Consider the following 14,151-nt stretch of genomic DNA (forward strand, 5'->3'; position numbering starts at 1 on the left):
TTGATTCTGCCTATCCAGTGGCAGGAGACATTTTTACATTTTCTGATGTCCTCTTTAATCTCCCTTGTCAGAGTATGGTAGTTTTCTTTGCAGAGGTGTTACACTTCTTTGTTCAGGTTAATACCTAGGTATTTCATTTGTTTTGACACTACTATGAGTGGTATTGTTTTCATAATTTCTTTCTCATTTAATTCATTATTGGTGTACACAAATGTTATTGATTTATCAATTTTGATTTTGATCCTGCTACTCTGTTTAAGTTAGTTATTAATTCTAGGAGGTTTTTTGTTGTTCTTCAGGCCTTTTATAGGGTATCATGTCATCTGTAAATAATGATAATTTGAGCTCTGCTTTTTCGATATATATCCCTTTTACTTCTTCTGTTCCCTATCATACTATAGTGATACATTCATATGAATTTTCATAGCACAATTTATAAGAGCTAAACCCAGGAAGGAGTTTGTATACTTATCAACAGAAGACTGGATAAAGAAAATGTGGGAAAACATCTTGGCTATAAAGAAGGACAAATTTTAAATAGTTGTAAGAAAATGGATGTAACCAGAAAATATAATGTTGAGTGAAATAAATCAGATGTGCAAGCTTAAATACCATGTAGTGTCTCTTGTTTGAGTAAAACAAAGTACAAAAGAGTACAATAAAGGTTGGCTAGAAGGAGACAAAGGGATAGATCTCTTGCAGATGGGAAGGGGTTTAAGAGAACATGGGGAAGAGGGAAAAGTGAAATAAGTAGAATACAGATATGCTTAACAACCTAACAACCTCAAGGAACCTAACAACCTAAATGAAAATAAAATAAGGAAAAGGTGTGAGGAAAGCAGAAGATGAAAAAAAAAAAGAAACAAGCTGTAAATCTGTATTATGTTTATTTACCCACTCCCCAAGATGGCTGTAAATTAGCGGCACTAAAAACACATGCTAATAAAAAAAATGGGGGGTTTTCTCTAAGTGTGGTAGAAAAAAAATAAAAGAGAAGGAGAGTATTTTGGGGGAATTAATGATGATGTGTCATTTCCTGTAATAAATTTTCTAAATATAAAAAATGTATTTGTGTGAATTTACAGTTCATAAATTTTATATGAATGTTTGATGATTCATTTAGTTCTCACATTTAAAAACTAACAAGTACATTATAATTCAGAGGAAATTAAATATATTAGGCATAAATATGAAAATGTATATTTCCAGGTCAAAAGAATTAAATCTCAAATTTTATTGTGAAGGAAAACTAACTTACTTATCTACAATGAAACTGAAGCTCTGAAAAATAGCATGTGTATACTAGAAAAATTAAAATTAGCTTTCATTGTACTAAATCTCCTATACCCTTCAGAATTTTGAAATAACTTATGAAAAATGTTTGTTCATTTGATAGTTCACTATGTATAGTTTTTGAGGGATTATTTATGAAAATTATTTTATGGATATAACCAAAGCCTTCACTTCTTGATGTTCCTGGACAAAACTCATGCAATGTTTCTATCAAGGAAAGCTAAAGAAAAAGTAAATTTAATCCAAAATTGCCTTTCATTTATGATATGAGAATATTTTTCCACTGACTCCAAAGGGAGTCACCAAAGTTAGTCATTAGATACAATCATTAAATTTAGAACAAGTAAAGTTATAGCCATTGGATCTCGTTTCCATATTGGCATATGCAGAGTGCCCTGGCCCACCACAAGGACATATAAATCTAGAAAATTCTACTGATGACTACAAAATCTGGAGGAGGCCCACCTAAGTTGCAGTCACAGCCTTTCTACTCTTAGTGTAGTGAGTTGGCTCAAGCTGCATGGCCTTTCTGTATTGGGATTTCTCATTTATAAGATGAGGAAACAAAACTTCATAAGGTCATTGTAAAGATTAAACTATTTAGGTTTGGAACAAGCTTAAAATTGTAGTCAGAACATAGTAAGTTTTCAATAAACATTGCTATTACTTTTAATGATCTGCTAAATGTTTAGTAGGACTTTTCTCTCTTAATCTTCTTTACCAAAAAGTGCCTAATATATCAAACTAAAATTTCTCTTATACCAGTGAAAGAATTTTTACTATTCAAAACAAAAGAAAAAAATCTTTAAATATGTGTTATAGTGAGGCAATGTTATTTGTCCTGATGGTTATGAAATTCTTTTAAGTGAGGGAACTGTATGGGCCTTGACCTGTGACTCAAAGTGTAAAGTCAGCTTCTTTATTCAGTCTTTTTTCTGAATAACATGAAAAGATTAATGAGGTAGAGGAATAAATAAAGCTAATTTTCTTTCTATATATTTACCTAGAGATGAAATCAATACACATCTCCACTTAATAACAAAAAGCTTTAAGTGAATAATCACATGTGTGTTTGAAAAAGTTTTGCATCACAGCCTTTATCTAGTTGTCAGTCAATTTTTGATAGATTGATTTTTGCATTTGCAATTTTTGAAGCATATCTTTGATGCTCAATATATAATTTAACTTGTTTCATTTACATTGGGAAGAATAAATAACTGCCTTGTTTCCCAATATTATTACTATTTAAGAAAAGATCATAAAGGAGGGAAAGGAGATTAAAGTTCACTGAATGTAGAAAACAAAATAGCCCAAAATGTTACTCATAAAAAAATTTCATTGTCATACAATTAATGTAAAGAAATGAACTAAATTTCCCCAAAACTCTTTTTTTCCCTCCTATTAGTGTATCTTTGACTTTTAACATGCTGCCAAATGAATTTTTTCCTACAGACAAAAGCAAATGAGGTTCACTGTGCAAGAAACCAGAGGGTCCACTCCATGAAATAGTGTAAAATGTGAAAGTGTGGGACAATAGTCATGTAATCTTGTCTTAGCCATGTTAATCCATTATAAATTGACACAATAACATTAATTCTGTTTATAGCCTAATGAATATTAAACCTCACTACAGAGTAGAAAGGAACTTCTGCATAATGCATGTAAAACACAGAGTTATAAGATTATGAAGATTGCTGATCTTGATTCACAATTCTGGAGAATGATTTACATCTGGATTGTATTAAGATCTGAAATATATTGTCTGTTCTTATTTTCTCAGGTTTAAAATCATTAGAAGATTCTACTGATGTCATTGTTAGTCATATAATTTAAAAATACTTAATTAGCATAGAATTCATAGACCTCACTGTGGCAAATTTTAGTGGATACCAAGGATACTGCAGAAATAATTAGGCATGTTCCACTTCAGGAAACTTACTCCCTAATGAGTTATTCCAAGAAATGATGTTGAAAACTAATTGGGATGAAATAGTCTTCAGTATTTGCAAATTTCTTACAGCTTTCTTAGTCATGGATATGATTAATGCTTAAGACATATATGATTTCCAATTAAATATTATGATGAAATTTTATTTGATTTAGCTGGTTTTCCTAAGAGAACATTTTTTCTAAGATTTTGAAAAGAAAAATAATAGATGTATTTGAGACCACAGGAAAAAAATTGTGCAAGAAATATATGAACTCAGAAAACAGAAGACAGATTATAAATATAACAGGAGATCTTAACAATGTGCAAAGCAAAAAGAATCTATAAAAGATCCTGATTGGAAGAAAAAAAGAAATAATGTGAAAACTGTTAGAGAAGGAAGACAAAGACAGGGAAGAATTTTCAAGCTTTGCTTTGGGATCAGGCTATGTGTGCCAAAAGATAGATGGATGGTATTGGATACAGTTGATGTAGCAGTAGGATGACTGCAGACAGCACCTAGGATTTGGCAATGAAGTGCCAGAGATTTAAGTAGTAGATGATATTACATTTTGATTAAATGAGAACTGATTATGAATGGTGAAAATAGAAGGTGAATGTATGGTATTTCAGTGTGAAGGCAGGTTACTTTCCACTTTAACATATGAGAAATTTTGAAAAATGCAGGCAGAAGAACTTAGAAAATTTTAATATACAGAAAAAATTAGCTAACCATATGAAATCCAAAAAGAACAAGAGAGGTAAATAATCCAATGATGTATATGAAAAACTACAGAGCATCTGAGAAGAACATTTATTCATTACCTATTTTATTAAGCAATTGTGAATACTTAAGTTCAATTTTATTTAAAAGAGTTCACCACATTATTCTCTATGGTAATAAAACGTTACTACTACATGGTTTTTACAATAAATGTCTGATTTATTAAGAATTGATTTTAAGAAGTATGTTTTTTTATCTCACAGATTTCTACCAATTCCTCTTCTCTCATCCATTACCACTCTTGTCAGTAAACAAATGTTTACCAAACATCTATTATATGTCAGACAATATTCTTGAAACTGAACTAAAAGGACAAGAAGACAAAAGAATCCGTGTTCTCAATAATCTTATATTACAGATACGTCCTATAAAAGTAAATGTAAGAAAACATAATATAATACTGTGTTCTGGCTTTGAGAAGAGTCATGAAGAGGATAAATATGTAACATGGTTGACAACAGCTGCAGAACCATGTTAGGTAAGGTAGTCTGAAAGTATTTTTCTTTAGAAGACATGTGATTGAAAATGTGAATATAAGATATGTAACCATAGAATTCTGTAACGAGCATTACCACAAAAATTAACCACCTATTGTGAATTATATGAGAACTAAAAGATGATTGGAATATTTAAGAAATAGTAAAAAAAAAATCAGAGTTATAGAATATAAAAGTGTGTTTGGAGGGAGTTTCATTTGGATGAATAGAACATGGTAAAATAGTAGCTGTGAAGACTGATTGGAATAAAGATATGTTTTGAAGTTAAAGAAGAGGGGACATAGAGACATCCCAGATGATACTGAGTTTTAGCCATGCAGCTACAGAAGGTGATCATATTTAGTGAATTAAAGAGGATTTAGGTATATGACATTTTGACACATTTTTTATAAAGATCGATAATAATGGTTTAGAGAATAACTTTTAGTGATAGAAACAAAGATGAGAAGGTGGAGACAGAAAACTTTTGACTACTGAAAGAGTCAAAAACAGAGAGACAGGGAAAGGAACATAAGAGCTAAAAAATATACCTATATGACAAATATGTATATATACATTAATATTTGTTACCAATGTGTATATGTATACTGAAATATATATTTGCACACCAAACTCCACAGTTTCATGAAAGAGCAAAGAGTGTTTCTTTGGGCAAAATAGGTAGTAAACTTTTCAAATGACACAGACGAGACAGTCACAAAAATGAATATAGATTGACTGTTGACTTAAGCATAAGAATGGCCACCAAGGACTTTTCATTAGAATAGTTAAGAAAAAAATTCCCTTAAAATTGGCTTAGGACAGAAAGGAGAAAGTAAAATGTAAATATAATATTTTAGCACATCTTTTTTGAAATATTTGAAATAGATATAATTAGGCAGAATTAACCACCACATAAGTGGTTGTGTTCAGTGTCTTGAAAAGTATATGCATTTTTAAATATGAAGCTGAATAGAGGCACTGTTCATGATAGAAGTGAGCATTTAAATTGGTTTTTAAATATTAATGATAAGAAATCTTTATAAGCACTTCATATGTATTAGAACTACTGTGGGGAAGTTTCTCTTATCTCTATTGTTTACTGTTTACCATTTTGCTGAGGAGGAAACTAATATATAGAAATTTAGGTTGCTCAAGTTTGAATGGAAAAATTGAGAGTAAAAAGTTTAGACTCTGAGAAATAATCATACAAACAAGGAGAGAAAAAGAGTCAGGGAGAGAGAAAGGAAGGGGGGGGAGAGAGAGAGAGAGAGAGAGAGAGAGAGAGAGAGAGAGAGAGAGTTCATTGTACCCAGGGGCTGAGAAAGCCATAAAGAAAAGATGAGAATAGGTGGTGAGAAATGAATTTAACCTGTGGCTGAGGGCCTTGGCACTCAAACACCATAATTTGAGCTTTATGAAAGTTGAGGGTAGATGTTCAAAGCAAGATAAAGCATTTTAGAATTATTAGTAATAACACCATAACACTCAGTGTATCATGAACAGAAGCAGAGGTACAAAGGGGTCTAGTTAAAAAGAAGATACAAGAATTAAAAGCAGTGTTCCAGTTGAAGTTTACAAAAAACTTATGGTTTAGTTTTTACCTTTAATATCCTTGGTGAGACTTGACTTGAATTTGTGAAGTTTCCAGTGGATGCTTAATGTAGACTGGAGGGGAAATATGAAGTAGAGATATAAATGATGTAAGAAAGGAAGCTCCAAAGTTTAATGGAGTATAAGAAAAGTGAAGTATTGTATGAAGGATGAGATAAGTTTTCTCAGAAAAATTGCCAGTTAAAGTGGGTTTTAAAAAATGGATGGGGATTTAATTACTAGTGATTAGGAGGGCATACAGTATATTGTAGATGGAAAAGTATCCTAACACTGGATAAAGCTATTTATTCATTCTTTCATTCCTGCAAGATATATTTATTGACTCATTATGTTAACAGCATTTTAAAAGTATCATAAACTAAACCATGAGAAGGAATGATTGCAAAAACAATACAATTTATTAGCATTACATGAAAGTCAGTGCTTGATAGCAGTTATCCAAATGATTACTTCAGGTTTAAAACCATTTATTAGAAAAGTTGATACAATAAAATATACAGTTAAATTTACTTTGAATAGGACAGACCACCATATATATGACATATATTTTTGAAATTTATGCTATAAATCCACTGAATTTTAAAATGTGTATACGTTTTAATTTAAATGTATTCAGTTCTCTGAAAAAGTATTTATGTCATACCTGCACTATGTTTTTATATTGTAAATATATAATTTACACTGGAGCATAGTTTAAAATGCTATGATTGAACAATGCACTCACTTAATAATTGATTTATAAACTGCATCCCCTTTTTTAAGTCTCTAGACAGTAAGCCTACTTACTGCAGCCTCCCCAGAATATTTGAAATTGATTAATTTCAGTGTGGTTTAGTAGAAAGTTTAATTTTTTAAAAAACTAGATGATTTCATAATCTACAAATAAGACTCACACTGTATTGCTGATTTATTTTGGTTTCACTTTACTTAACAAAGTATTTTAAGCACTCATTCTACGTAGTCATGATTTTGATTACTAGTATTGTGTTATCTTATACTTAGGATTACATATTACATGATCTAATTTTACTTTATTGATGGGATAATTTATCCTGACCAAACTTTTTTTAGTAGGTGGAAGAATGTAGCTTCTTGGTGATTTCAGGTAAAATATTGGGACTTAGATTAAAATACTTGAAATTGATTTTATGTTTATTTAAAAAAATAAATCTTGTGGCCCACTGCTTTTACACTTCTTCAGTGTCCTCATTCAAGGCTACTTGATTTCAAACTGTTGAATGATATCCACTATTTATGGATTCAAGATTTTCCAAATAGGAGCAGTTCAGTTTTTGTTTATTCCTGTAATTTTAGCCACTGGACATCAGCTATTATCAACCAGGCTCCAACTGCACACACTGTTAATAATAACATAATCTCTCTTTCATTGCTATGTGCCTCGATACTTGACATGCTATTTTTATCACACTTAGTAACTTCAGCAAAGGATCTTTCTTGTTATCAAAACTGCTACATTCTGAATTCTGTATTTGCCTCCTCCCTGGAACAGCATATACTTATGATCACTGTTATTTCACAGCGTCTGTGTGATGCTTTCACTTTTCTTTGTATAATTATTAAAATATAGATCAGACCATTGCCTCTCATGTTGCAAATAATATTTCAAATTACTAGGAGTATATTCATATCTCACAAGTATTCATTGCTAGTGACTATTATAATAAATCATGTGTATTTATGTCACCCCACATAAACTATGCATTGTATCATTAGCATCTCTTTAGAACAGAAGACAAAGATGCAGGTGTAGAGGTATTTAGGCTTTAATTAAGTCCATTTAAACTATTTTCATAAAAAGAAAAATGCACTTTCAAATTTAGCATTAGCACTTATTTCTATAGAAAAGAAATTCCATCAGACTTTAAAATAATTAAATTTAGACATATGTGGAGGCACTATGGCTACCAATGTTCTTCTATGAAAAATAAATTTCTAAGGTTAACTCTTAAACCGAGAGAAATTACAATGGGAAACTTTAGTAATGTTTTAGGGTTCTTCACACAGTCAGAACCAATAAGAAATGATATAGATTTAGTATAAATGATATAGTTATGGATATAGACATACAAATGGGGATTTATTAATTGAATTGGCTTGCAGAGTTATGGAGCATGTGATTTCTCAGAATAGTGCAGAAGGTCAAAACTCAGTAGTGTTGATAGCATGGCTAAGTCTAAGTTAAAAAGAATCAGGGTGAGGAAAGCAAGTGGTATAACTTTCTTTTTATAGCTGGGGGCTGCTGTTATAAGTTGTGGAAACCAGAAGTTACAGATTCTGAAGAGATGGTGACAAGGGGAAAGAAAGGAATGATGTTCCAGCTCTAGGAGAGAGAACACATTTAACTTTCCTCCACTCCTCTGTTCTGTCTGGACTCTTCACTGATTGATAATATCTGCTCACATTGAGTATGACCCTTCTCTACTCATATTACCAGTTCATTGGCCAATCATCTCCCCTAGGAATAAACCTCACAGACATATCCAAGATAAAGCTTTCCCAGCTTTCAAAGTGTCCTTTACCTCAGTCAAATTGATATTTAAATTAATCATCACAAACCATATGAAGAGAATAGTTTTTCAATCCAGTGCCTTCATGGTACCTAAAATAAGTCTTAGTGGATGTATACTTGTGACTTGAGGACTACCACTGTTGATATATATAACTCCATGTCTTGCATCCTGGTCCTATAGTTTGTTATATATAATGCCATAGCATCATTTTAACTTTTGTTCTGTTATGAATAATGACATGAATAAGAAGTTCAATTAGTTGGAAACGAGATTCTCAGTTTGCCTCAGATGATAAGCTAGTGTTCTCTAGAGGGAAAGTATCTTCTAAACACTTGAAGATTTAAATATATGTAAAGATTAAGAAGTAAACAAAATCCACAAAACTACATTAAAATGCCATCCTTACCCTGTACATGAGTCAAGGAGATTCATTAAGAGTCAGAAGTAAGTGTTAGAAACCTCCAGGTGTTAACTCTGTGCAGGTAACTGACTTCAGAGTTTGACTACAGCCAAATCACTTGTCTGCTAGGATAAAAACAACAAAATGCATGAGTCTTTAGACAAAAATAGTGGAATCCAGAATTTTGAAAATAAGTTATTCATGATGTACGCTATGCACTAAAATAATATTAGATATGAAGAAAAAGGAAAATTAGATTCATCATAAAAAGGCAGTAAAAAATGGGGTCCAAAAAGATAAAGATGATGAATTAGCAAGTAGAAACTTGTTTTGTTCCAATAAAACTGTTTCAAATGTATTTTTTATAAATTTTTAAATTTTTTGTTAGTACACGCTTGCATTACATAATTATTATATTCCATGTCAGAGTTGGATTTAAAAATATTTAAATTCTCACACAAAATTATGATCATTATGTAAGAAATGGTGTACAGTCTTAAGAAAGAAAAAATACTATATTTTAAAAGTAAATAAAATAAAAATTGGCTGTCTCTTCTTAAAGAAAGAGTAAAACCAGAAGTAGAAAGGGTACATCAGCTTAAAGGAATATATTTAAAAAATTAATATAAAGAATAAAAATAGTAAAGATTGAAACAAAAACTAGCCATCAGAGTTCTGTAAATAAATATCAAATATATGACATTGGAAACCCAGGAAGAACAAATTAAGTGGTATAAAACTTCCCATAGAAAAAAACAAAAATTGCCAAATTTTGAGAAACAAAGCTATTCACCTCAAAATAATCCTCAAGGGAGATGTCTATAAAGAAGAACAAATGTAGCAATAATTACCTTGCTAAAAGTCAATTAGAAAAAAAAAAACGTTTAAAAGGAGCCAGAAAACAAAGTGACAAGGATATAAGATTTGAAATTATGCCTATTTAGCAGAATCTATGTAAGCCAAATGACAAAGAACAGATTTAATATCATAAAAGAGAAAACAGAACTGTGATACAAGAGCTTTAGATTTAAGAAAATATTCTTATAAAGAAAACATTTTGGGGGGTTAATATAATCCATGAAACTCAATCACTGGCACACCTATGCCTTGCATTCTGCAAATAAGAGGATTTTTTCTAGCATATGGAAATATAAGATTTATAACTAGAATTTATAAATTCATAAGGTATAATAAAGGGCACTGAAAATGATAAATATGATAAATAGTATTTTCTATTTATTGAAAGTGATAACTGTTACTCTTAATATAATATAAAGAGAATGTTATTAATATAATATATATAATGTAGAGAATTGTAATGTTAATATAACATAAATATGATATAAAGAGAATGGTATTTGAAAAATCTATATATTTTAAAAAATCAGCGTAGTAATTGAATAGTAATGGACAAAGTTTAATATCTAAAAAAGTTATTAAGTTAAAATGAAATAGTAAAAAAATTGCCAAAAGCAAATAAAAAATAATAAAAGGAAGATCATACAACATAAAACAGAGGTAGAGTAGTGAAAAGGTGGACACAATATGGACCCATAACACATAGTGTATTATATGTGAATTTTACTGTAGGAAAGAATGTTTTAAATGTAAGTAAATTAAAAACTCCAATTGAAAGAAGGTATCATTATACCGAATAAAAGCTAGGACTTTACTACATGCTACCTATAAGAGATAAATTCTAAGCATAAAGACACAAGAAAGATGAAAGTAGAGTAAGATAAACTGGGAAAGAAGTCACCATAAAGAAGCTGAGATGACTCAAATGATATCGTGTAAAGACATTTGAAAACAGGAAGATGATATTATTTAATAATAACAGATGTATAGTTTGTGAAAAAGATAAGAATTATATAATATATGCTTAATAACTGACCTCAAAATATGTGAATTCGCAACTGAGAGAAGTGGTAGAACTTCAAAATGTCAAGATATGAATGTCTCATAACTCTAAAATAAAGCACACTAAAGATAAAAGCCACATAAGTGCAGTCCATACCCCGAACTTGAGATTTAAAAGGAAGACATTGCTGAAATGATTATTGGCATTTGAATTTGATAATGTTATGTTAGTATTTTTTAATTTTGATCATTGTGTTTGTTATGTTTATATCAGAGAATGCTTCTATTCTTATGAAATGCAAGTTGAAGTATTTATTTGGAAAGGAGAATTGTATTTTCAACTTAGTTTGAAATATTTTAGAAAAATTCCATATAAACTAGTGAGGAAAACAATATAAATCTAGCAACATGAAAAGGTATAAATAGGTGGTAAATGTTGATAGAGGTATACAGAGTCTCCTGGTGAATACAGACAATGTTCATTTAGAGGACTAAACTGGAACCTTAATTAGACATACAACAATCATTTAAATATTTGTAAAGATTTTTCTTGTTATTATTTTAAGTTTGCTTGTTTAGGCATTTTTTCTGTTTAAAAAGAAAATTGCTTATTTTAAATATATAGAAATTCATTTTATAAAATGACTGAATACACTATTTGGTTGAATTATTTTAACTATACAGGATCTCCAGAAAGCAATATTTTTGTTACATAATATTTGATAAGTCAATTACCAAAATAACAAGATATATGAGTATGGCTTAAATATTTAAAGATAAGTAATTTTTCTAATTTTCTAGCAAACGTGTACTTCCAAAAACAGAGTCTAATTTCTGTCATTTAAAATAAAGCAAGCAAAAAGAAACCCATATAAATTCAACTCAATAAGAGGATCATAGGTTTTAATATTGGAACTCCAATATGTGGTGTTTTTATTCAATAATTTTCAATTTTTAAAACAATTTACCTATATATTACAGCTCTTCCTTTAGAGTAGCTAAATTATCTCATGCAAGAGAGCTAAATTACTATTGTTTTAAGCTTCAAGTTGTATGTCTACAATGGAAGTTCTTGGAGGAGAAGTAGATAGAGGCATTCAGAGTAGATAACTCACTTTTTATTATTAGAAATTGAAGAAGTTTGTCTAAAAGATGGCTGTTTTCTCTTTGGAAAAAACGAGGTCACTCCATATTCCTCTGGGGAGGTATTTCATGTATTTGAAATACGTTATAATTTTGACACAGTTTTTATTTGATCCTAGTTGACAGCACTTAACAATTAAAGACATCCTCTTTTGACCTTGAATTCTTAAGGCAGTTGTATGAAGTGACTCTCATGTTTGTTTTCTTGAGAGGAATGATTTATCCTGTTTGCTGATTTTCCTTTTTTACCATTTGATGTTTTAGAGTGATGACATATCTGTAAATTCAAGCTAAAGAAATGCGCTGATGTGTAAAAATTTATAAGTACAGGGCTTCTCTTTCAAATTGTGTTCTTTATTTGAGACAGTAAGAAGCTGAAGTTTTATGAAGTAAACCCATACTCTCCAGATTTACTTAATACAGAAAAAAAAAGTTAATTTTTTACTGGTTGAATATTTCCTAACAGTTCCTCCCAAGGCAAATATTGATGAAATTTTCAAAAGATACCTGAATAATAGAGGTTATTGTTACCATCAGGCTAGTGGGTTCTTTTCTCAACCCAGAAAGAATTACAAGACAGAAAGTCAAAAGACTGAGTAAAAGTTGTTGTTGTGGAGAAAAAGCAGAAAGCATCATTTATTGTAAAGCAGAAGCAAAGAGCCCCAGGTTATTGAAACCAGCAGGGGACTTGAATACAGTCTACAGTTGTTTTTCATTTTTATAGGTTTATTCCTAACCCAGAGAAGATGAGATGCTTATGAAGAAATCACAACACCAGTATTTTTTATCACAATCATAAATTAATAATCATATTTATAAAACATGTATCAAGAAGGACAAGCCACACAAGGAGATGCGGTTTGTATGACTTTTAACATTTAACATTATAATTACCACCTCAATTAAACAAAATAAGCAACTTCCAAAAGCAAATGAGACTTCTGATTAAACATGGTATAAAGTTAAGAAGACTCAGAAGTGAAATAGTATTTGGAAGGGGCATGAGGAAGAGGAAAAGGGAGAGGAAAAGGAGGGAAGGGAAAAGAAAAACCAAGAAAATAAAGATAAAATGGAAACAAAGCTCTTGTCTATGGGTTTTTAAACACAAAAATGATTATATATCAGCCAAGTAACGATCAATCTACAGTGACACAAGCAGAAAAGTTTGACTTAGAAGTGGGCCTATAGATACTCAGGGTAGGTAGCAGGCTATTTTTGTAAGTAACATTAATTGTTAACAGAACAAAGACATTCTTTAGAGAGGTACCAATACCTTATTCCTGAGCAAGAAAATTCCACCAACCCAGGGAGCCTTTGTTGCCACTGCAGCCCTGGCTTTGGCTATGGTGTCTTTCACTGACTTGTTCATACTCCCTCTCTGGCATGGCTTTTCCCTGGCTGCCTGCCTTCTTTGGAATTCCCTTTGCCAGAACACTTCTCACACTCACCTCCCCTCATGGGCCAGGGTCACTCTGAGAAATCCTCTTACCTTCCCACAGGACCCACTTATTCCAGTACACGTCATGTTTTACAGAAAACGATTGTTTTGGGAACCTCTTGATAGGTTAGGAAAATAACGTCCAACCTTTAGAAAACAGAACCTAAGCCCAACCACGACTGTGAGGGACTCTTGGTTCATTCTCCCCAGGTCTATTTTTAACTCCCTGCTTCAATTCTGAAAAAGAGAGTGTTCATGCTCAAATGAACTAAATAAAGTTTGTTTTAAAGAAATCTTCATTTTCAGGATAATTTCTTTTTTTCTTTACAGAAAAATCGCAACACTTATAGGACTTTTATATTCACCCTTATCAGGTCTCTCCTATAATTAACATTTTAAAGTACTCAGGTACATTTGTTAAGACTGAAAAGATATTGATAAATTACTAATGAAACTATTTTATTAAATCAGATTAACTTAGTTTCAACATTTTTCCTTTGAGGATTACATGCTAGACACCACAATGATTTTACTAGTCATGTCTCTTTAGTTCCCTCTGGGCTGTGGCAATTTCTCAGATTTTTCTTGTTTATGACTTTCCTTGTTTCTTTGTTTTATACTAAGGCTTACTGAAACTGTAAGGATGTATTTCTTCCCACTTCTTCATACGTTGACTCTGAAGTGG

General features: G+C 30.9%; 1 long non-coding RNA gene across 1 annotated transcript; it reads right to left on the minus strand.

Annotated features, from left to right (window-relative positions):
* Positions 1-9,026: 9,026 nt before the first annotated feature.
* LOC147825093 (uncharacterized) lies at positions 9,027-13,551 on the minus strand. The gene is made up of 2 exons (XR_015441219.1): positions 13,302-13,551; positions 9,027-9,147 (listed from the first exon to the last, which is right to left on the minus strand). It is a non-coding gene; the product is annotated as an uncharacterized LOC147825093 (long non-coding RNA).
* Between the last annotated feature and the right edge of the window lie 600 nt (positions 13,552-14,151).

This window comes from Heterocephalus glaber, unplaced genomic scaffold (assembly GCF_053883595.1).
Source record: "Heterocephalus glaber isolate CG9 unplaced genomic scaffold, H.glaber_assembly_v1.0 deba00001509, whole genome shotgun sequence".
In the NCBI taxonomy this organism is placed as follows: domain Eukaryota; kingdom Metazoa; phylum Chordata; class Mammalia; order Rodentia; family Bathyergidae; genus Heterocephalus; species Heterocephalus glaber.